Below are 24,303 nucleotides of genomic sequence, written 5' to 3' on the forward strand. Positions count from 1 at the left end.
CCTGGTGTGACCACACAATACACTAGGATGTGGAATCGATTGTTATCTATTGATGTCTGGATGGATACCGTTCTGTTATGATCTGGCTACTTTGCACCCTCTTTATCTCAGAAGAAAACCATTCAATTCAGGAATGTCTCTTGATGGTTTCGGCATGGGTGTAGTTAACACCTGTTAGTCTGTAATGTATCCCTTTGTCCTTTCAAGACAGTGAGGCAGTTCTTGAATACACAGGCCAGGTCATCTGACCTTCGGCAGCCATCTTTTCAGCATATTGCCCACTTTTTTAAAGGTAAATCTCTTTGAGGAAGTAGTCAACAGAAACCAGTCTAAATTTGCCAATTTTGACCTCGCTACAATTTGAATGAAAAGGTACAACATCTAAATGTTATAAATCTAAAACAGGGCAAATCTCAATTGCATCATTTTGAGAAAAAATGTACGTTTATCACTTTTTGTGGTACTGAGTGCAGTTAGATGATAATTCTTGGGCTATGCGTTGCATGAATACAGTATCAGCTGGTGTGGCAATGGAAGTGAATGGCTGTGTGAAGGATTGAGAATACAGCTTGTCTCCCGGTGAGTTCCTGATGGCATTTGGGCCATCACAGATAGCCAGAAAGCATAGATCAGCCCAGAATTTCAATGTTGCTCCCATGAATGAGAAGGCTATTCTATCAACTGTATAGCACTACTAGACATGATACAAGAAAATGGTTGTTGTCCAACAGGGGATCCTCCTCTTTGCTCATCACAGTTTTAAAACTTTTTTTACTGCAATGGTCATTGCCTCTCTTAATTTTGTAGGTCTTCCTCAGTACCAAATATGCTATCTTACACACTCTTCTTCCTGCAGGTAGATCTTAACACCATCCTTTATTCAAATTCTTTGCCAAGACTGCAAAAATTCTTACTTTCTTCAGTCTTATCTCCTTCCAACAATCTACAGTTTTGTAAAACCAAAGCCTTCCATTCCCTAACCACCCTACCTTAGCTGCTCCCCTATTCTTTTCATCTTTGTTGTTGGTTTGCACTATGAACTTGGGCCTTTCTTCCAGGCTTCTCAATTTTGAAAAATAATTGCACAGAAGAAACTTGCTCACGCGAATGTTTGGAACCTTAAAGAAGCAGCTGCACAATTATGATTGATAGATACACGTTGTCATGATGTGTACAAGATTGTAAACACCTAATGAAAGGTTAACAGTACTAATGTAATTGCAGTTTTGTTTACACTTGAATTCTGGCAAGGCAGAGTCTGTGCAACGAAATTATACTGATGACAACAAATAGAAGGCTAATAGAACATCAAAGCATCATGTGTGAGAATACAATAGTATCTTATTAATTATACATTGAACCTCATTGTACTTGTGCACTGCAGTCAACTCTACCGACCCATTGTCTTTGGTCTCACTTGTTAGAAAGGCCTGAATTGACTCATTAAATACATATATAGGAATTAGATCAGTGCAGTGTTAACTGTGGTTTATGCCCAACTTAAAATACAGTGTTCATCAATGGTCCAAACATAACACATCCTCTGTGCTGAAATTCAGATGGTGGCAATTAGCACTGAACGTAATTAATGCAAAGCTGAATTTGGCTGTTAATCTAATGTATATCTTGGCTTTTTTAATATGAGAAGTCAACTATTCTCTGCACTTTGTTCCCACTAAAAGCAAATTATATTAATGCCACATTTTGAAAGAACCTTCTATATTTGTAGAATAATCCACAGAGCCTGGCACATTAAATGGAAGAAGGTTTTGAATTGATTACCCAATAGTTGCTGCTGTGCACCAAATGCACTGCACTGCACGGCAGTGCTACTCACAGTATGGCCTGTAGGCCACTTGCAGCCCTCCTCCTCTCCACCTTGACAGTCTTGTTGTAGATTTATTTTTTAAAAGGTAACATGTATTTTAAAATTCACTTTTTAAAAAAACTGTATAGGTACGAGGGAACATATTTTCAACAGCAAATTTTTCTCCCTGGACTTTCCTTCCTCTAAGTTACAACCCTCAAGTGTAAGAAGACCACACTTTAGGAAGGATGTCAAGATCTTGACGAGGGTGCAGAGGAGATTTACCAGAATGATACTAGGGGTGAGGGACTTCAGTTATGTGGAGGGACCAGAGAAGTTGGGCTTGTTCTCCTTAGAATGGAGAATGTTAAGGGGAGTTTTAATTGTGAAGGTTCTTGGTACAGTAGAACTGTTTCCACTGGTAGGAGGGTCAGTAACCCGAGGACACGGATTTGAGATAATTGGAAAAGAACCAGCAAGTTGTTATAACCTGAAATGCGCCACCTGACAGGCTGGTGAAAGCAGATTCAATAGTAACTTTCAAAAGGAAATTAGATAAATATTTGAAAAGGAAAAATTTGCAGGACCATGGGGAAAGAGCAGGGAAGTGAAACTACAAGAACAACAAAAACTTGTATTTATATAGCACCATTAGAGTAGTAAAACATCCCAAGGTTCTTCACAAGAGCATTATCAAATAAAATTTGACACCGAGCCACATAAGGAGGTATTAGGTCAGATGACCAAAAGCTTGGTCATAGAGGTAGGTTTTAAGGAGCATCTTAAAGAAGGAAAGCGAGGTAGAGAGGCAGAGGGGTTTAGGGAGGGAATTCTAGAACTTAGGATTTTGGCAGCTGAAGATGCGGCCAACAATGGTGAAGTGATTAAAATCAGAGATGCTCAGGAGCCCAGAATTGAAGGAACGCAGATATCTTGGAGTATTGTAGGGATTGAAGATTTAACAGAGATAGAGACTGTTGAGGCCATGGGAGGGATTTGAAAATCATAGAAAAGTTATGGAAAGTTTAAGGCACAGAAAGAGGCCACTTGGCCCATCGTGTCTGTGCCAGATGAAAAACGATCCACCTATTCTAATCCCACCTTCCAGCATTTGGCCCGTAGCCCTGAAGATTACGGCGCTTGAGGTGCATATCCAGACTCGTTTTGAATGAGTTGAGGATCTCTGCCTCGACTACTCTTTCAGGCAGTGAGTTCCGGACTCCCACCACCCTCTGGGTAAAAAGGTTTTTCCTCATCTCCCCTCTAATTTTTCTACCAATCACTTTAAAACTATGCCCCCTCGTCACTGACCTCTCTGCTAAGGTGAATAGACCCTTCACTTCAATTCTATCCAGGCCCCTCAAAATTTTGTACATTTCAATCAGAACTCCCCTCAGCCTTCTCTGTTCCAAGGAGAACAACCCCAGCCTATCCAATCTTTCCTCATAGCTGCATTTTTCCAGTCCTGGCAACATCCTCGTAAATCTCCTCTGTACTGCCTCTAGTGCAATTACATCCTTTCTGTAATGAGGTGACCAGAACTGCAAACAGTACTCAAGTTGTGGCCTAACCAATGAGTTATACAGTTTCTGCATAACCTCCCGCTCTTATATTCTATACCTCGGCTAATAAAGGAAAGGATTCCATATGCCTTCTTAATCACCTTATCGACCTGTCCTGCTACCTTCAGGACTCTGTGGACATTCACTGCAAGGTCCCTCACTTCCTCTACACTTCTCAGTATTTTCCCATTAACTGTGTATTCCTTTATCTTGTTTGACCTCTCCAAATGCATCATCTCACACTTTTCCAGGTTGAATTCCATTTGCCACTTTTCTGCTCATCTGACCAGACCATCAATATCTCCTGCAGCCTGCAGCTATCTTCCTTGCTGTCTACCACACGGCTAATCTTTGTGTCATCTGCAAACTTCTTGATCATGCCCCCTATATTTACATCCAAATTGTTAATATATAACGACAAAAAGTAGGGGACCCAGTACTGAGCCCTGCGGAACGCCACTGGAAACAGCTTTCCAGTCGCTAAAACATCCGTCAACAATTATCCTTTGTTTCCTGCCACTGAGCCAATTTTGTATCCACCTTGCTGCATTTCCCTGGATCCCATGGGATCTTATTTTTGTAACCAGTCTGCCATAGAAACATAGAAAATAGGAGCAGGAGTAGCCATTCGGCCCTTAGGACCTGCTCCGCCATTCAAAAAAGATCATGGCTCATCGTCGAATTCAGTACTCTGTTCCCGCTTTCTCCTCATGTCCCTTGATCCCTTTGGCGTTAAGAAATATATCTATCTCCTTCTTGACTATATTTAATGACTTGGCCTCCACTGCCTTCTGTGGTAGAGAATTCCACAGGTTCATCACCCTCTGATGAAGAAATTTCTCCTCATCTTGGTTCTAAATGGCATACCCCATATCCTGAGACTGTGACCCCTGGTTCTGGACTCCCCAGCCATTGGCAACATCCTTCCTGCATCTAGCTTGTCTAGTCCTGTTAGAATTTTATAGATTTATATGAGATCCCCTCTCATTCTTCTAAACTCTAGTGAATATAGGCCTAGTCGACTCAATCTCTCCTCATACGTCAATCCTGCCACCCCAGGAATCAGCCTAGTAAATCTTTTTTGCACTCCTCCTTGGCAAGAACATCTTTCCTCAGATGTGGTCTCACCAAGGCCCTGTATAATTGCAGTAAGACATCCATGCACCTGTCCTCAAATCCTCTTGCAATGAAGGCCAACATACCATTCGCCTTCCAATCTGCTTGCTGCACCTGAATGCTTTCTTTCAGCAACTGGTGTACAAGGTCTCGTTGCACCTCCCCCTTTCCCGATCTATCACCATTCAGATAATAATCTACCTTTCTGTTTTTACAACCAAAGTGGAAAACCTCACATTTATCCCCATTATACTGCATCTGCCATGCATTGCCCACTCACCCAACTTGTCCAAATTAAATTGGAGCCTCTTTGCATCCTCCTCACAGCTCACATTCCCCCCCCGCCCCAGCTTTGTGTCATCTGCAAACTTAGAAATGTTACATTTAGTTCCCTCACCCAAGTCAATAATATATATTGTGAATAGCTGGGAAAAAGACCTGTTTATTCCTACTCTCTGTTTCCTGGCAACCAATTCTCAATCCATGCCAGTATATTACCTCCAATCTCATGTGCTTTAATTTTGCACACTAACCTGTTATATGGGACCTTCTGAAAGCCTTCTGAAAATCCAAATACACCACATCCACTGGTTCTCCCTTATCTATTCTACTAGTTACATCCTCAAAAAACTCCAGTAGATTTGTTAAGCATGATTTCCCTTTCGTAAACACATGCTGACTTTGTCCAATCCCGTTTATGCTTTCCAGGTGTGTCGCTCTTCCCAAAGGGACCCCGCACAACAAGATTGTTAATTAATCCTTTCTCATTGCACAATACCCAGTCTAGGATAGCCTGTTCTCGAGTTGGTTCCTTCATGTATTGGTCTAAAAAACCGTCACGTACACACTCCAGGAAATCCTCCTCCACAGTATTATTGTTAATTTGGTTTGACCAATCTAAATGTAGATTAAAATCATCCATGATTACAGTTGTACCCTTATTGCATGCATCTCTAATTTCCTGTTTAATGCCATCCCTTACATCACCTCTACTGTTTGGGGGCCTATAGACAACCCCCACCAACGTTTTCTGCCCCTTGGTGTTTCTTTGCTCCATCCATACAGATTCCACATCATAATTTTCTGAGCCAATATCCTTCCTCACTATTGACTTGATTTCCTCCTTTACTAACAATGCTACTCCACCTCCTTTCTTTTTTGGCTGTCCTTCCTAAATATTGATTACTCCTGGATGTTCAGTTCCCATCCTTGGTCACCCTGCAGCCATGTCTCCGTAATCACAACTAAATCGTAACCGTTTATATCTATTTGCGCTGTTAATTCATCATGAACACCAGATGCCCCTCTATGTTGCTTTCATAGATCTCACCAAAGCCTTTGACCTCGTCAGCAAATGTGGTCTCTTCAGACTACTAGCAAAGATCAGATGTCCACCAAAGCTACTAAGTATCATCACCTCATTCCATGACAATATGAAAGGCACAATTCAGCATAGCGGTGCCTCATCAGACCTCTTTCCTATCCTGAGTGGCGTGAAACAGGGCTGTGTACTTACACCTATACTATTTGGGATTTTCTTCTCCCTGCTGCTCTCACATGCGTTCAAGTCTTCAGAAGAAGGAAATTTCCTCAACACAAGATCAGATGGCAGGTTGTTCAACTTTGCTCGTCTTAGAGCGAAGACCAAAGTATGGAAGGTCCTCATCAGGGAACTCCTCTTTGCTGACGATGCTGCATTAACATCTCACACTGAAAAGTGTCTGCAGAGTCTCATCAACAGGATTACGGCTGCCTGCAACGAATTTGGCCTAGCCATCAGCCTCAAGAAAACGAACATCATGGGACAGGACGTCAGAAATGCTCCATCCATCAATATCGGCGACCACGCTCTGGAAGTGGTTCAAGAGTTCACCTACCTAGGCTCAACTATCATCAGTAAACTGTCTCTCGATGCAGAAATCAACAAGCGCATGGAAAGGCGTCTGCTGCTATGTCCAGATGGGCCAATAGGGTGTGGGAAAATGGCACACTGACGCAGAACACAAAATTCTGTGTGTTTCAAGCCTGTATCCTCAATACCTTGCTCTATGGCAGCGAGGCCTGGACAACGTATGTCAGCTATGAGCGACGTCTCAACTCATTCCATCTTCACTGCCTCCAGAGAATCCTTGGCATCAGGTGGCAGGTCCGTATCTCCATCGCAGAAGTCCTCGAGGCGGCCAACATCCCCAGCATATACACCCTACTGAGCCAGCGGCGCTTGAGATGGCTTGGCCATGTGAGCCGCATGGAAGATGGCAGGATACCCAAGGACGCATTGTACAGCGAGCTCAACACTAGTATCAGACCCACCGGCCGTCCATGTCTCCGCTTTAAAGACGTCTGCAAATGTGACATGAAGTCCTGTGACATTGATCACAAGTCGTGGGAGTCAGTTGCCAGTGATCGCTAGAGCTGGGGGACAGCTATAAAGGCGGGGCTAAAGAGTGGCGAGTTGAAGAGACTTAGCAGTTGGTAGGAACAAAGACAGAAGCGCAAGGAGAGAGCCAACTGTGTAACAGCCCTGACAACCAATTTTATCTGCAGCATCTGTGGAAGAGTCTGTCACTCTAGATTTGGCCTTTATAGCCACTCCAGGCGCTGCTTCACAAGCCACTGACCACCTCTAGGTGCTTACCCATTATCTCTCGAGACAAGGAGGCCAAAGAAAAAAAAATCATCCACCTTACTGCAAATGCTCCATGCATTAAGACGCAATGCCTTTAGACTTGTCTTTTTAACATTGTTAGTCATCTTAGCTTTAGCCATGTGGGACCTTGTCAAAAGCCTTGCTAAAATCCATGTGGATCACATCAAATGCACTACCCTCATCTAAGATCTTCCTTTTGATTTCTTCAAAATATTCGATCGAGTTGGTCAAACAAGATCTTCCCTTAACAAATCCGCGCTGACTATCCTTGATTAACCTGTGCCTTTCTAAGTGACAGTTTATCCTGTCTCTCAGAATAGATTCCAATAATTTTCTCACTACTGAGGTTAGACTGACTGGCCTGTAATTATTTGGTCTATCCTTCGCTCCCTTTTTAAACAGAGGTACAACATTAACAGTTCTCCAATCCTCCGGTACCACACCTGTATCCAGTGAGGACTGGAAAATGATGGTCAGACCTTCTGCTATTTCCTCTCTTGCTACTTTTAACAGCCTAGGCTACATTTCATCTGGCCCTGGTGATTTATCAACTTTCAAGAATGCTAATCCCATTACTACTTCCTCTCTCCCTCTGTTTATCACATCCAATAATTCACACTCCTCCTCCTTGACTACAATATCTGCATCATCCCTCTCTTTTGTGAAGACAGATGCAAAGTATTCATTAAGAAACATACCAACATCTTCCGCCCCGACACGTAGGTTACCTTTTTGGTCTTTTATGGGCCCTACTCTCTCCTTAGTTATCCTGTTACTCTTAATGTATTGATAAAGCATCTTTGGGTTCTCCTTGATTTTGCTTGCCAATATTCATTCATGCCCTCTCTTTGCTTTCATTATTTCCTGTTTGATTTCACCCCTCCACTTTCTGTACTCCTCTCGGCTTTCTGTAGTATTGAGTTCTCAGTGTCGGACAAAAGCTTTCCTTTTCTGCCTTATCTTACCCTGTAGGCTCCTTGACATCCATGGGGCTCTAGATTTGGCCATCTCACCCTTTTTCTTTGTGGGAACATGTTTACTCTGAACCCCTTGAATCTTTCCTTTGAATGCCTCCCACTGCTCTGACACTGATTTACCTTCAAGTAGCTGTTTCCAGACCACTTTTGCTAAATCACTCCTCAGTTTAGTAAAATTGGCCTTGGCACAATTGAGAACTCTAACTCCTGTTCTATCTCCATCCTTTTCCATAATTATGTTAAAACTGACTGAATTATGATCACTACCACCAAAAAGCTCTCCCACTGCCATCCCTTCCACCTGCCCATCTTCATTTCCTAAATCTAAGTCTAAAACTGCACCTTCTCTTGTTGGACTTCTACATACTGGGCAAAAAAGTTCCCCTGAATGCACCTCAAGAATTCTGCTCCCTCAATTCCTTTCACATTAAAACTATCCCAGTTAATATTGGGGTCGTTAAAATCCCCTATTACTGCCCTATTGTTTTTGCACTTCTCAGAGATTTGCCTACATATCTGCTCTTCTATCTCCCTCTGACTGTTTGGGGTCTATAGTACACTCCTAGCAGTGTGATTGCCCTTTATTTTGTTCCTTAGCTCAATCCATATGGCCTCATTTGATGAACCTTCCAACATATCATCCCTCTTCATTTCCTTGACCAAAATTGCCACTCCATCTCCTTTCTTATCCCCCTCCATATCGCTTCTGAAAATCCTGTAACCAGGAACATTGAGCTGCCGTTCCTGTCCCTCCTTACATCATGTTTCTGTAATAGCTATGATATCATACTGCCACGTGTCTATCTGTGCCCTCAGCTAATCTGCTTTATTTGCTGTACTCCTTGCACTGAAATAGATACTCTTGAGCACTGCCACACTTTTTTTATTTTCTAACCTTTGTCTCCTCTGTCTTCCAGACTCATCCGTTAACTTTCTGCCTTCCATTTTCCTTTCTGATTTTGTCCCAACTGAGTCGACCCTCAGGTCCCCATCCTCCTGCCAAACTAGTTTGAACCCTCCCCAATAGCACTGGCAAAACGTCCTGCAAGGAACTCAGTCCCGGCTCTCTTCAGTTGCAACCCGTCTGGCCTGAGGTTAAAAGTTTGAAAATTAAGGTGCTTCTTTACTGGGAGCTAATGTAGGTCAGTGAGCAGAGGGGCAATGGGTGAACAGGACTTGGTGAGGTTAGGATATGGGCAGCAGTTTAGGATGACCTCAAGTTTACGGAGAATAGAATGTGAGAGGCCAGCCATGAATTCTTTATAATTTGTTCATAGGATCTGGGCGTCGCTTGCACAGCCAGCATTTGTTGCCCATCCCTAATTGCTTTTGAGAAGTCCGCTAGAGTAGTCAAGTCTAGAGGTAACAAAGATATGAATGAGGACTTAGCAGCAGATGAGCTGAGGCAGGGTTGGAGTTGGGCCAGGTTACAGAGGTGAAAATAGATTGATGCTGCAGATATGTGGTTAGAAACTCATCTTGGGGTCAAATAGGTCACCAAAGTTGCAAAAAGTTTGTTTCAGCCTCAGACAGTTGCCAGTGAGAGGCCTGGAGTTGTTGTCTCGGGAATGGGGTTTGGGCAGGGACTGAAAACAATGGCTTTGGACAACATTTAATTGGAGGAACTTTCGCTCATCCAGTGCTAGATGTCAAACAAGCAGTCTGATAATTTAGGGACATTGGATGGAAGGGTCATGAGAGGTAGTAGTGAGGTAAAACTGGGTGTCGTCAGCATACGTAATTGACTCTGTGTTTTTGTATGATGCTGAGGGCCAGTATATCGAAGTAGGGAGGGGCCAATGATAGATCTCTGGGGAAAACCAGAGGAAATGGGACAGGAATGGGAAGAGAGGCCATTGATGGCAATTCTCTGGCTATGGATAGACTAATTGAATAGCTCTATTGAAATGCTGGCACAGGCATGATGGCCTGACTGTAAGATTTGTAATGCAAATATGCTTTTAAACAGCATTATGATAAGGCTTACTGCTGAGCCCCAGTAACTGGGACGCACCAGTTCATTTAATTACATTTTTTTTAACAGCATCAACGAATCTCTGAGCTAAGTTCTTAAACTTAGTTGTAAATAGTTTTTCAAAGATTTTGCCTGGAATTATACATTGGGAAGTCAGTGGCGAGCTCACCTCTGCTGGGCCTGGGGAGCCAGGCCAAGATTTTTCATTCCCCAGGCCCTTAATTGGCCTTGGGCGCGACTTCCACCGCCTTGAGGCAGGAAGTCCCGCCGAATGGAGCTGTCAGCCAATCAGTGGGCTGGCAGCTCTTAGTCCCAGCAGCGCCACCAACAGCGGTGGCCACTGCAGGAACTATACCCAACCATTGGCGGCAACAGGAAGGATGGCCCTGGAACTCAGGTAAGTGTTTCTGGCGAGGCCCTTTAAAATCGGCCAGGCCCCGGCGAGGCAAAGGGGGGTGGCAGGAGAGTTGGGAGGGGGGTGGTGCATTGTGGGAAGTTGGGGCTTCTGGGACGGCTGGCCATAGGCCACAGGGTGCCTAATCAGGAAGGCCCCCCTCCAGCCTGCATGAAGGCCGCCTGATTTTAACAGGCGGGATTCTTGGGGCCTTTGATGTCCATCTGCCGAAGGTACAATGCCCGCGGTGGCAGGAGGAGTTCCCTTAATTGGAAGTTAATTGGCCACTTAAGGGCTTTGATTGGCTTGGGATGGTCGGGCTGTTTCTTGCTGCCGCCCTATGTAAAATTGCAGCAGGGACAGGAAGAGGTCGGGAGTGCTTCCGCCACCTCCCCCACCCCGCCCCACCACCTCCCACTCAATTTTATGGCCCCTCACCGCCACGAGCCTGCTCATTGGGGGAACTGTAAAATTCCGGCCACTGTGATGGAGATTTGAATGAGGAAATTCTGGTTTAGAGTGTACGAGAACGGCAAAAAAATTGACAAGTTTATGCACATATTTTGAGTTATGCAAATGTATTCAAACACTGCATCTCCAAACATGGTTATAAATACCAATGTATCTTGATACGTTAAACATAGGATAAACATGAGGATTTGCATTTTTTCCCTACCAGGATAATTGTAAATGGTGATAATTGTGGTAATTGTGATAAATCAACAAGGAAGTGTTGTTATGGAAACAACAGGAAAGGCCTTTTTGCCTCAGAGTAGTTGATGCAGCACATTAGTAGTAAGGAGATCAAGTTCAAATCTCTGTCTCAGCCAATTCTGGTACTCACTCCCTTCACAACCGCTGCTCCTCCTGGCCAGGTTGTCAGGTTCAGACAAGGCGAGCAAAACCTTCATGCAGTGTAAGAATTTGTACAGACTGCACACTCAGAGCTGGATTTTAAGAGGCACCGCGACTTTGGCGGCGAGTGGGCTGCACGCCAAAGGTTCGATGCAATCTCAAGCGCGGTGGCTCATTTAAATAAATGGGGCGGCCCCTCCCCCGCCCGATCTCGTGAAGGGGGCGGGCTGTCCGTCTCTGGCAATGGCATCAGCTGCCTGTTTTTAAAGGGCAGGCAACTCTGCTGCCCAATTTAAATTTACATTTTGTAAGTCCTAACCCCAAAATTAAAAAAATACATTTCTAATTCCCCTTTCCCATGCCCCCAATAACAATTACAATAACTATTTGCCCTTCCCACCCACCCAAAGCACTTACCTTTTACATCTGACCTTTCTCCCCAAACTGCACAAAGTTTAAGGTTCAACACTTCCCACCATCCCCTATACGTATTACGTGCATTTTGACCCCATTTCCTCCCCCCCCCCCAACCTGCAGTGACAAACTTACCTCCTCCCCCCTCCCCACCAGTGTGGTGCAGCATTTCCCCGGATGGGGATCTGAAGGTGCGGGAGTGCTGGCTGCCGCGACGAAGATCGCGGTGAGCCCTCAAGATCGTAGGTAAGTCTATGTAACTTTATTAATTTTATTCATTTGAATATTTAAATTGTGGTTCCTTTGCCCAGTGGTTCAAATGCTCAGTTAAAGAGGTAGGTTTTAAGGAGTGTCTTAAAGGAAGAGGATGGAAACATTTAGGGAGGGAATTCTACAGCTTAGTCACCAATAGTGGGGTAAAGGAAGTCGGCGTTGGAGGAGTTATCAGAAGAGGGTAGAGTTGGAGAAGGTTACAGAGATAGGGAGTAGTGAGGCTATGGAGGATCTTGAACAGGGGAATGCAAATTTTAAAACCGAAGCATTCGGGGACTGAGAGGTAATGTAGGTTACTGAGCACAGGAATAATGAATGAATTAACACTTGGTGTGAATGAGGATACAGGCAGAGATTTTGATCCCTTATATAGAGAGTTGGTGAGGAACATTAGGAGCTATTCCAGGATATGAAGCAGGGAGAGGGAGGCTATAACCTGTATGCAATCACAAGGACCAGCTAAGGACCAAAATGGTCTTTTCTAATCCTGTAAATTATTACCACTAAAAATAAAATTAAAGGAGTGATACGATTCTCCTCCCATTTCCCAAATTGTTATGTCTATATACAGTGGCATCCTAACAAACATTTCTGTTTTTCATATTGCAAGCAAATACTTTGAACCTGTAACCTTGCCTGTGTGTGTGCAAGGGTGTATGCATACATGTATATTATTTGAGAAAATACATGTATTTCTTGCTGGGGTTGTTATACAATGGTCATTTCATGTTATAGGCTCTAGACTGGCAGATGCCAGTGAATGCAAGCTTGCAGACTCAGTTGTCATCCTTAATGACAGAGACATGGGAGGGAAAGAAAGGTCTGCAGAATTCAAGCCAGGTACTTCAATTTACAAATCAGTAGAATGTGTTTTCCCAGAACTATTCCGATTGAGCCTCATCAAAGCCCTAATTGGGAATGCAAAGCATGGATAAGATATGAACTGTCATTCCTTCAAAAGGTGCCAGGCTGAAAATGTTCCACTTTATCTTTGAAGCTAGCTTATTGATAGCTTTGTGCTTGGAGGACTCTTTAGGCTGTGATAAATATCAGAACCTGTTGATCAGTTTATTAGTTCTCTAAAGTCTACTATATATTCACATCATTGTGGCAAAGCAGAACTCCATGAGTTCCAAAATGTATGTTGAGACAAGAATTCAATTCAAAGAAATCTGAAAACAGCCTATAAGAATCTCAGAACAATTTGTCATGTAGAGTAGTTCAATGTACTGATGGAAGTTAAGCACTGTAGTATATTGCTATTTTATCTCCTGATTTCCCCTTGTATTTCTTCCTTGTAAGAAATTGTAATTGTTGTTTAGCCTGATCGTAATGATCTGGCAGCATTGTGTTTTTTCACCTGTTGGAGAGACCGGACTACCTGGTGAGCATCCTGTAAAGCCCTGCAGGAAAAGGTACATTATTAGCTCTGTATCTTGTTCATTACACATGCCAGATTTAGATTTGGTCCACAACAACAACAACTTGCATTTCTGTAAGACCTTTAACGTAGTGAAATTGACCCAAGGCACTTCATAAATCGGACAAAAAAAATTGACTCAAAGCCAAAAAATATGTGTGGACGGGTGACCAGATCCTTGGTTCAAGAGGTAGGTTTTAGGAGCTTCTTGAAGGAAAAGGGGGCTGCATTTTAATAGCTTGCTACCAATCTTGGTGACGAACCTCTAACATGGCGGCCCGCACGTGCGGACCGCCTGTTGCGGAGCTGCTGTGATATTGCTCGTGGAGGCTCATTTAAATGGCTGGGGTGGACAGCCCACCTCCAATGATGTGGAGGAGGCGTGCACTCCTTCCCTAGCAATGGTGTCTGGTTTAGAGCCCTAAATGAGAAGTTAAAGTTTTAAAGGAAAAGTTGATGCAAAATTAATAAAACTAAATTTTGAAAAATCTTTCCAGCCCCTCTCCCAACTCCATAGTAGCCATACATGTCATTACTGCCCTCTCCCCGCCCCCGCCCCCGACCCTCACAAAATATTTACCTTCAGTACCTGACCTTCCCCCACCAAAGTTCAGACACTTTTACCTTTACCACTTCCATCACCCTCTCGACCCCTGGAAACGTTTAAGCCCGCTCCCACACATCTCCCCCCAGCTCCCCCCTCCCCACCAGTGTTCCGACTTTCTTCAGTGGGCGGGGATTGGATGACGCGGGTGTGCCGGCCACCAACCGTAATATGGGAGCGGGACAGACGGCACAACGAGGTATGTATTTATTGATTGATTATAATGTATTAACATATTTTAATGATGTTCCCATTGCAGAGTGGCAGGGGGCCGCCACAAGGCCTTGCCGCCGGCGGTAATATGGTGTTGGGTCTTCCCGGCATCGAGACCCATGGTGGGCCTCACTTGGAGGTATTTTCCGGGGGCCCCCCCGCCACGACCCCCGATGGCGGGGGCCCGGTAAAATTCGCCCCAGGGTCTTGTTTAGTCAAGCTGCATTTTGTGAGTGCAAATACTATTTAGGACACTGTCCAAATTACAACAGATGCTTTGTCAATGTATTCCAAACCTTGCACTATTTCAGTTGCACTGCAGTTAACTTATAGGCAACCTGGACAGTTCCATCCTGCTTGATTGTGTGTGTTTTGCCATAATTTCTTCTTTGGCCTCCTTATCTCGAGAGACAATGGGTAAACGCCTGGAGGTGGTCAGTGGTGTGTGGAGCAGCGCTTGGAGTGGCTTAAAAGGCCAATTCTAGAGTGACAGGCTCGTCCACAGGTGCTGCAGAAAAATTTGTTTGTCGGGGCTGTTACACAGTTGGCTCCCCCCTTGCGCCTCTGTCTTTTTTCCTGCCAACTGCTAAGTCTCTTCGACTTGCCACACTTTAGCCCCGCCTTTATGGCTGCCCGCCAGCTCTGGCGAACGCTGGCAACTGACTCCCACGACTTGTGATCAATGTCACAGGACTTCATGTCGCGTTTGCAGACGTCCTTAAAGCGGAGACATGGACGGCCGGTGGGTCTGATACCAGTGGCGAGCTCGCTGTACAATGTGTCTTTGGGGATCCTGCCATCTTCCATGCGGCTCACATGGCCAAGCCATCTCAAGCGCCACTGACTCAGTAGTGTGTATAAGCTGGGGATGTTGGCCGCCTCGAGGAGTTCTGTGTTGGAGATACGGTCCTGCCACCTGATGCCAAATATTCTCCGGAGGCAGCAAAGATGGAATGAATTGAGACGTCGCTCTTGGCTGACATACGTTGTCCAGGCCTCGCTGCCATAGAGCAAGGTACTGAGGACACAGGCCTGATACACTCGGACTTTTGTGTTCCGTGTCAGTGTGCCATTTTCCCACACTCTCTTGGCCAGTCTGGACATAGCAGTGGAAGCCTTTCCCATGCGCTTGTTGATTTCTGCATCTAGAGACAGGTTACTGGTGATAGTTGAGCCTAGGTAGGTGAACTCTTGAACCACTTCCAGAGCGTGGTCGCCAATATTGATGGATGGACCATTTCTGACGTCCTGCCCCATGATGTTCGTTTTCTTGAGGCTGATGGTTAGGCCAAATTCATTGCAGGCAGCCGCAAACCTGTCGATGAGACTCTGCAGGCACTCTTCAGTGTGAGATGTTAAAGCAGCATCGTCAGCAAAGAGGAGTTCCCTGATGAGGACTTTCCGTACTTTGGACTTCGCTCTTAGACAGGCAAGGTTGAACAACCTGCCCCCTGATCTTGTGTGGAGAAAAATTCCTTCTTCAGAGGACTTGAACGCATGTGAAAGCAGCAGGGAGGAGAAAATCCCAAAAAGTGTGGGTGCGAGAACACAGCCCTGTTTCGCCACTCAGGATAGGAATGGGGTCTGATGAGGAGCCACCATGTTGAATTGTGCCTTTCATTTTGTCATGGAATGAGGTGATGATACTTAGTAGCTTTGGTGGACATCCAATCTTTTCTAGTAGTCTGAAGAGACCACGTCTGCTGACGAGGTCAAAGGCTTTGGTGAGATCAATAAAAGCAATGTAGAGGGGCATCTGTTGTTCGCGGCATTTCTCCTGTATCTGACGAAGGGAGAACAGCATGTCAACGATCGATCTCTCTGCACGAAAGCCACACTGTGCCTCAGGGTAGACGCGCTCGGCCAGCTTCTGGAGCCTGTTTAGAGCGACTCGAGCAAAGACTTTCCCCACTATGCTGAGCAGGGAGATTCCACGGTAGTTGTTGCAGTCACCGCGGTCACCTTTGTTTTTATAGAGGGTGATGATATTGGCATCGCGCATGTCCTGAGGTACTGCTCCCTCGTCCCAGCACAGGCATAGCAGTTCATGTAGTGCTGAGAGTATAGCAGGCTTGGCACTCTTGATTATTTCAGAGGTAATGCTGTCCTTCCGAGGGGCTTTTCCGCTGGCTAGAGAATCAATGGCATCACTGAGTTCTGATTTGGTTGGCTCTATGTCCAGCTCATCCATGACTGGTAGAGGCTGGGCTGCATTGAGGGCAGTCTAAGTGACAACATTCTCCCTGGAGTACAGTTCTAGGTAGTGCTCAACCCAGTGGTCCATTTGTTTGCGTTGGTCAGTGATTATGTCCCCTGATTTAGATTTGAGGGGGGCGATCTTCTTGATGGTTGGCCCAAGAGCTCTCTTAATGCCATCATACATTCCTCTGATGCAATGTAAATAATAGTTGGGTTATGCGATATTCTGCTACTCTTCTATTTAGCTTATGATTTGTATCCTGCACCCCTCTGACAAGTGACAGTTTCATAATAGAAGCAAAGATTCTGAAATTAAAGTCTGATTCTGTGGCAGTCCAGTGATAGTACGTACTTAAGTATAGATTAGGTTGGGAAGCTTTCTCAGAATTTACATTCCAGCTATTTTCCTTCAGCTTCATGTTGGCAAATGCTTGAGTCTCTCAGGAAAATGGTGATGATGAGTTCCTTTAAGATGGGATTCCCATAAATTGATGTATTCATATGTTGTCATATTACTGGGTCTTTTTTTAAATTTTTACCGTAGATAGTTTGGCTCTAGCGTCATTTATCACTTGCATGAATGTGACCCAACTCCCGAACCTTCAAGATTTAGGTAAGCTTTCTGTAACATGCTGGGTAAACAAACAGCAAATCTTGCCTGGGAGTTGTTTATAAGTATGAACCGAATCTTATGCCTCCATAAGATCCCTCTTTAGTCTTTGAAAATGATACAACGTCACCGCACACCTCACTTAAAGCACAAAATATAAAGTACATTTATTAAACTAACAATGTACAAAGGAATATTCAGAGAAATACCGTTGTTTATGGGAGAATGTTTCTTGCCTAAACCTCTTGACGAGATTAAATAATTAAAAATTGCAGCTCTCAGAACTAAATCTTTTGCAGCCATGCACTGAAATGCCAAGCTTTCTCTTAAGACTTCCAAACAGCCTCTTGGCTCCTCTTGATACTAGTAAACTTTTATTTTTCATGATCATCTAACTGTTCACTGACCACAAATACTCCTATTTATGTGCCGAGAAAGAGCTACTAGGCATCATGGATTTTGAATATTTCAAGTTCAAAAGAGAACTGTTAGTTAAATACAAACAGAACAAATCAAAAAGTTGTATTTGGAAATTGTGTGTTGGACTGCCTGTCGATCCTGTTACCAGGGAGACCACACAAGAAACCCTCCAACATTGTACGGGGACAGGTCTGCTGCAATATCCTGGCTCCAGTTTGCTGTTAATCTCCCTGTACAATAACATGACTTTTAAGGAGACAGCCACTAAATCAGAATTTGGACAAAAATAAAAAGTTTTGGTGACATATGGTGAAGAGCACATTTTATTTCAACACTGAAGTACTTTGATGATATTTGCAACAGGCACTGCTTTAAAGCCTTCAAACAATCTTTGACAAAGCCTCAGAATCTTTAGATTCTGATCATATTGAACTGAGGAAGCCTGTGGGTGTATCGAAATTTCAGAGCAGATATAATTAGGCGAAATAATAGCTAGGATGTAGGAGAGCAATGAAGGGAGATATAGTGGTGGAGTTGCTGTAAATATCTGGTCACTTCTTCATCCCCCTTCAGTTAAAATCAGTGGCTGAAGTGTGAATCGGTCTGAATATCAGACTGTAGATAGCTGACAATGAATGGACCCTCACCCTAATGTGTATAATACTGGCAGTGAGAGGTCAGAGTGTCTGTATATTACTGGCAGTGTGAGGTCAGAGTGTCTGTATAATACAGGCATTGTGAGGTCAGAGTGTCTGTATAATACAGGCATTGTGAGGTCAGAGTGTCTATATTATTGGCAGTGTGAGGTCAGAGTGTGTGTATAATACTGGCTGTGAGGTCAGAGTGTCTGTATAATACTGGCAGTGGGAGGTCAGAGTGTCTGTATAATACTGGCAGTGGGAGGTCAGAGTGTCTGTATAATATTGGCAGTGTGAGGTCAGAGTGTCTGTATATTATTGGCAGTGTGAGGTCAGAGTGTCTGTATAATATTAGCAGTGTCAGGTCAGAGTGTGTATAATACCGGCAGTGTGAGGTCAGATTGTTAATAAACTGGCAGTGTGAGGTCAGAGTGTCCATATAATATTGGCAGTGTGAGGTCAGAGTGTCTGTATATTATTGGCAGTGTGAGGTCAGAGTGTGTGTATAATACTGGCAGTGTGAGGTCAGAGTGTCTGTATAATACTGGCAGTGTGAGGTCAGAGTGTCTGTATAATACTGGCAGTGTGAGGTCAGAGTGTCTGTATAATACTGGCAGTGTGAGGTCAGAGTGTCTGTATTATACTGGCAGTGTGGGGTCACAGTGTGTATAATACTGGCAGTGTGAGGTCAGAGTGTCTGCATAATACTGGCAGTGTGAGGTCAGAGTGTCTGTATAATACTGGCTTTGTGAGGTCAGAGTGTCTGTATAATACTGGCAGTGTGAGGTCTGAATGTCTGTACAAAACTGGCAGTGTGAGGTCAGAGTGTCTATATAATACTGGCAGTGTGAGGTCAGAGTGTTTGCATAATACTGGCAGTGTGAGGTCAGAGTGTCTGTATAATACTGGCAGTGTGAGGTCAGAGTGTGTATATTACTGGCAGTGTGTGGTCAGAGTGTCTGTATATTATTGGCATTGTCAGGTCAGAGTGTCTGCATATTATTGGCAGAGTGAGGTCAGAGTGTCTGTAAATTTTTGGCAGTGTGAGGTCTGAGTGTCTGTATAATACTGGCAGTGTGAGGTCAGAGTGTGTATAATAGTGGCTGTGTGAGGTCAGAGTGTGTATAATACTGGCAGTGTGAGGTCGGAGTGTCTGTATAATACTGGCAGTGTGAGGTCAGAGAGTGTGTATAATACTGGCAGAGTGAGGTCAGAGTGTCTGTTTAATACTGGCAGTGTGAGGTCAGAGTGTCAGTATAATACTGGCTTTGTGAGGTCAGAGTGTCTGTATCATACTGGCTTTGTGAGGTCAGAGTGTCTGTATAATACTGGCAGTGTGAGGTCTGAATGTCTGTACAAAACTGGCAGTGTGAGGTCAGAGTGTGTATAAACTGGCAGTGTGAGGTCAGAGTGTCTGTATAATACTGGCAGTGTGAGGTCAGAGTGTCTTTAATACTGGCAGTGTGAGGTCAGAGTGTCTGTATAATACTGGCTTTGTGAGGTCAGAGTGTCTGTATAATACTGGCTTTGTGAGGTCAGAGTGTCTGTATAATACTGGCAGTGTGAGGTCTGAATGTCTGTACAAAACTGGCAGTGTGAGGTCAGAGTGTGTATAAACTGGCAGTGTGAGGTCAGAGTGTCTGTATAATACTGGGAGTGTGAGGTCAGAGTGTTTGTATAATACTGGCAGTGTGAGGTCAGAGTGTCTGTATAATACCGGCAGTGTGAGGTCAGAGTGTGTATAATATTGGCAGTGTGAGGTTAGAATGGATGTATAATACTGGCATTGTGAGGTCAGAGTGTCTGTATAATTCTGGCAGTGTGAGGTCAGAGTGTGTATATTACTGGCAGTGTGTGGTCAGAGTGTCTGTCTATTATTGGCATTGTCAGGTCAGAGTGTCTGTATATTATTGGCAGTGTGAGGTCAGAGTGTCTCTATATTATTGGCATTATGAGGTCAGAGTGTGTATAATACTGGCAGTGTGAGGTCAGAGTGTGTATAATACTGGCAGTGTGACGTTGGAGTGTCTGTATAATACTGGCATTGTGAGGTCAGTGTGTCTGTATAATACTGGCAGTGTGAGGTCAGAGTGTCTGTATAATATTGGCAGTGTCAGGTCAGAGTATGTATAATACTGGCAGTGTGAGGTCAGATTGTGTATAAACTGGCAGTGTGAGGTCAGAGTGTCTGTATAATACTGGCAGTGTGAGGTCAGAGTGTCTGTATAATATTGGCAGTGTGAGGTCAGAGTGTCTGTATATTATTGGCAGTATGAGGTCAGAGTGTGTGTATAATACTGGCAGTGTGAGGTCAGAGTGTGTATAATACTGGCAGTGTGAGGTCAGAGTGTCTGTATAATATTGGCAGTGTGAGGTCAGAGTGTCTGTATAATATTGGCAGTGTGAGGTCAGAGTGTCTGTATATTATTGGCAGTATGAGGTCAGAGTGTCTGTATAATACTGGCAGAGTGAGGTCAGAGTGTCTGTATAATACTGGCAGTGTGAGGTCAGAGTGTCTGTATAATATTGGCAGTGTCAGGTCAGAGTATGTATAATACTGGCAGTGTGAGGTCAGAGTGTCTGTATAATGCTGGCAGTGTGAGGTCAGAGTGTTTGTATAATACTGGCATTGTGAGGTCAGAGTTTCTGTATAATACTGGCATTGTGAGGTCAGAGTGTCTGTATAATACTGGCAGTGTGAGGTCAGAGTGTCTGTATAATACTGGCTTTGTGAGGTCAGAGTGTCTGGATAATACTGGCAGTGTGAGGTCTGAATGTCTGTACAAAACTGGCAGTGTGAGGTCAGAGTGTGTATAAACTGGCAGTGTGAGGTCAGAGTGTCTATATAATACTGGGAGTGTGAGGTCAGAGTGTTTGTATAATACTGGCAGTGTGAGATCAGAGTGTCTGTATAATATTGGCAGTGTCAGGTCAGAGTATGTATAATACTGGCAGTGTGAGGTCAGAGTGTCTGTATAATGCTGGCAGTGTGAGGTCAGAGTGTTTGTATAATACTGGCATTGTGAGGTCAGAGTTTCTGTATAATACTGGCATTGTGAGGTCAGAGTGTCTGTATAATACTGGCAGAGTGAGGTCAGAGTGTCTGTTTAATACTGGCAGTGTGAGGTCAGAGTGTCTGTATAATACTGGCTTTGTGAGGTCAGAGTGTCTGTATAATACTGGCTTTGTGAGGTCAGAGTGTCTGTATAATACTGGCAGTGTGAGGTCTGAATGTCTGTACAAAACTGGCAGTGTGAGGTCAGAGTGTGTATAAACTGGCAGTGTGAGGTCAGAGTGTCTATATAATACTGGGAGTGTGAGGTCAGAGTGTTTGTATAATACCGGCAGTGTGAGGTCAGAATCGTTTATAATATTGGCAGTGTGAGGTCAGAATGGATGTATAATACTGGCATTGTGAGGTCAGAGTGTCTGTATAATTCTGGCAGTGTGAGGTCAGAGTGTGTATATTATTGGCAGTGTGAGGTCAGAGTGTCTGTATATTATTGGCAGTGTGAGGTCAGAGTGTGTGTATAATACTGGCAGTGTGAGGTCAGAGTGCCTGTATAATATTGGCAGTGTGAGGTCAGAGTGTCTGTATATTATTGGCAGTGTGAGGTCAGAGTGTCTGTATAATACCGGCAGTGTGAGGTCAGAGTGTGTATAATATTGGCAGTGTGAGGTCAGAGAGTCTGTATATTATTGGCAGTGTGAGGTCAGAGTGTCTGTATATTATTGGCAGTGTGAGGTCAGAGTGTGTGTATAATACTGGCAGTGTGAGGTCAGAGTGTCTGTATAATACTGGCAATGTGAGGTCAGAGTGTCTGTATTATACTGGCCGTGTGGGGTCACAGTGTGTATAATACTGGCAGTGTGAGGTCAGAGTGTCTGCATAATACTGGCAGTGTGAGGTCAGAGTGTCTGTATAATACTGGCTTTGTGAGGTCAGAGTGTCTGTATAATACTGGCAGTGTGAGGTCAGAGTGTGTATATTACTGGCAGGGTGTGGTCAGAGTGTTTGTATTATACTGGCAGTGTGAGGTCAGAGTGTGTATAAACTGGCAGTGTGAGGTCAGAGTGTCTGTATAATACTGGCAGTGTGAGGTCAGAGTGTCTGTATAATACTGGCAGAGTGAGGTCAGAGTGTCTGTATAATACTGGCAGTGTGAGGTCAGAGTGTCTGTATAATATTGGCAGTGTCAGGTCAGAGTGTCTGTATATTATTGGCAGTATGAGGTCAGAGTGTGTGTATAATACTGGCAGTGTGAGGTCAGAGTGTGTATAATACTGGCAGTGTGAGGTCAGAGTGTCTGTATAATATTGGCAGTGTGAGGTCAGAGTGTCTGTATATTATTGGCAGTGTGAGGTCAGAGTGTCTGTATAATACTGGCAGAGTGAGGTCAGAGTGTCTGTATAATACTGGCAGTGTGAGGTCAGAGTGTCTGTATAATATTGGCAGTGTCAGGTCAGAGTATGTATAATACTGGCAGTGTGAGGTCAGAGTGTCTGTATAATGCTGGCAGTGTGAGGTCAGAGTGTTTGTATAATACTGGCATTGTGAGGTCAGAGTTTCTGTATAATACTGGCATTGTGAGGTCAGAGTGTCTGTATAATACTGGCAGTGTGAGGTCAGAGTGTCTGTATAATTCTGGCTTTGTGAGGTCAGAGTGTCTGGATAATACTGGCAGTGTGAGGTCTGAATGTCTGTACAAAACTGGCAGTGTGAGGTCAGAGTGTGTATAAACTGGCAGTGTGAGGTCAGAGTGTCTATATAATACTGGGAGTGTGAGGTCAGAGTGTTTGTATAATACTGGCAGTGTGAGATCAGAGTGTCTGTATAATATTGGCAGTGTCAGGTCAGAGTATGTATAATACTGGCAGTGTGAGGTCAGAGTGTTTGTATAATGCTGGCAGTGTGAGGTCAGAGTGTTTGTATAATACTGGCATTGTGAGGTCAGAGTGTCTGTATAATACTGGCAGAGTGAGGTCAGAGTGTCTGTTTAATACTGGCAGTGTGAGTTCAGAGTGTCTGTATAATACTGGCTTTGTGAGGTCAGAGTGTCTGTATAATACTGGCTTTGTGAGGTCAGAGTGTCTGTATAATACTGGCAGTGTGAGGTCTGAATGTCTGTACAAAACTGGCAGTGTGAGGTCAGAGTGTGTATAAACTGGCAGTGTGAGGTCAGAGTGTCTATATAATACTGGGAGTGTGAGGTCAGAGTGTTTGTATAATACCGGCAGTGTGAGGTCAGAATGGTTTATAATATTGGCAGTGTGAGGTCAGAATGGATGTATAATACTGGCATTGTGAGGTCAGATTGTCTGTATAATTCTGGCAGTGTGAGGTCAGAGTGTGTATATTATTGGCAGTGTGAGGTCAGAGTGTCTGTATATTATTGGCAGTGTGAGGTCAGAGTGTGTGTATAATACTGGCAGTGTGAGGTCAGAGTGTCTGTATAATATTGGCAGTGTGAGGTCAGAGTGTCTGTATATTATTGGCAGTGTGAGGTCAGAGTGTCTGTATAATACCGGCAGTGTGAGGTCAGAGTGTGTATAATATTGGCAGTGTGAGGTCAGAGTGTCTGTATATTATTGGCAGTGTGAGGTCAGAGTGTCTGTATATTATTGGCAGTGTGAGGTCAGAGTGTGTGTATAATACTGGCAGTGTGAGGTCAGAGTGTCTGTATAATACTGGCAATGTGAGGTCAGTGTGTCTGTATTATACTGGCCGTGTGGGGTCACAGTGTGTATAATACTGGCAGTGTGAGGTCAGAGTGTCTGCATAATACTGGCAGTGTGAGGTCAGAGTGTCTGTATAATACTGGCTTTGTGAGGTCAGAGTGTCTGTATAATACTGGCAGTGTGAGGTCAGAGTCTCTGTATAATACTGGCTTTGTGAGGTCAGAGTGTCTGTATAATACTGGCAGTGTGAGGTCAGAGTGTGTATATTACTGGCAGTGTGTGGTCAGAGTGTTTGTATTATACTGGCAGTGTGAGGTCAGAGTGTGTACAAACTGGCAGTGTGAGGTCAGAGTGTCTGTATAATACTGGCAGTGTGAGGTCAGAGTGTCTGTATAATACTGGCAGAGTGAGGTCAGAGTGTCTGTATAATACTGGCAGTGTGAGGTCAGAGTGTCTGTATAATATTGGCAGTATCAGGTCAGAGTGTCTGTATAATG

The 24,303-nt window shown here is 44.2% G+C and overlaps 1 protein-coding gene across 18 annotated transcripts in view; it reads left to right on the forward strand.

Annotated features, from left to right (window-relative positions):
• slc8a3 (solute carrier family 8 member 3) overlaps positions 1-24,303 on the forward strand; it is a 923,598-nt gene that overhangs the window by 70,529 nt on the left and 828,766 nt on the right. The window lies entirely within an intron of this gene.

The sequence above is a fragment of the Heterodontus francisci genome, chromosome 9, assembly GCF_036365525.1.
Source record: "Heterodontus francisci isolate sHetFra1 chromosome 9, sHetFra1.hap1, whole genome shotgun sequence".
Taxonomy (NCBI): domain Eukaryota; kingdom Metazoa; phylum Chordata; class Chondrichthyes; order Heterodontiformes; family Heterodontidae; genus Heterodontus; species Heterodontus francisci.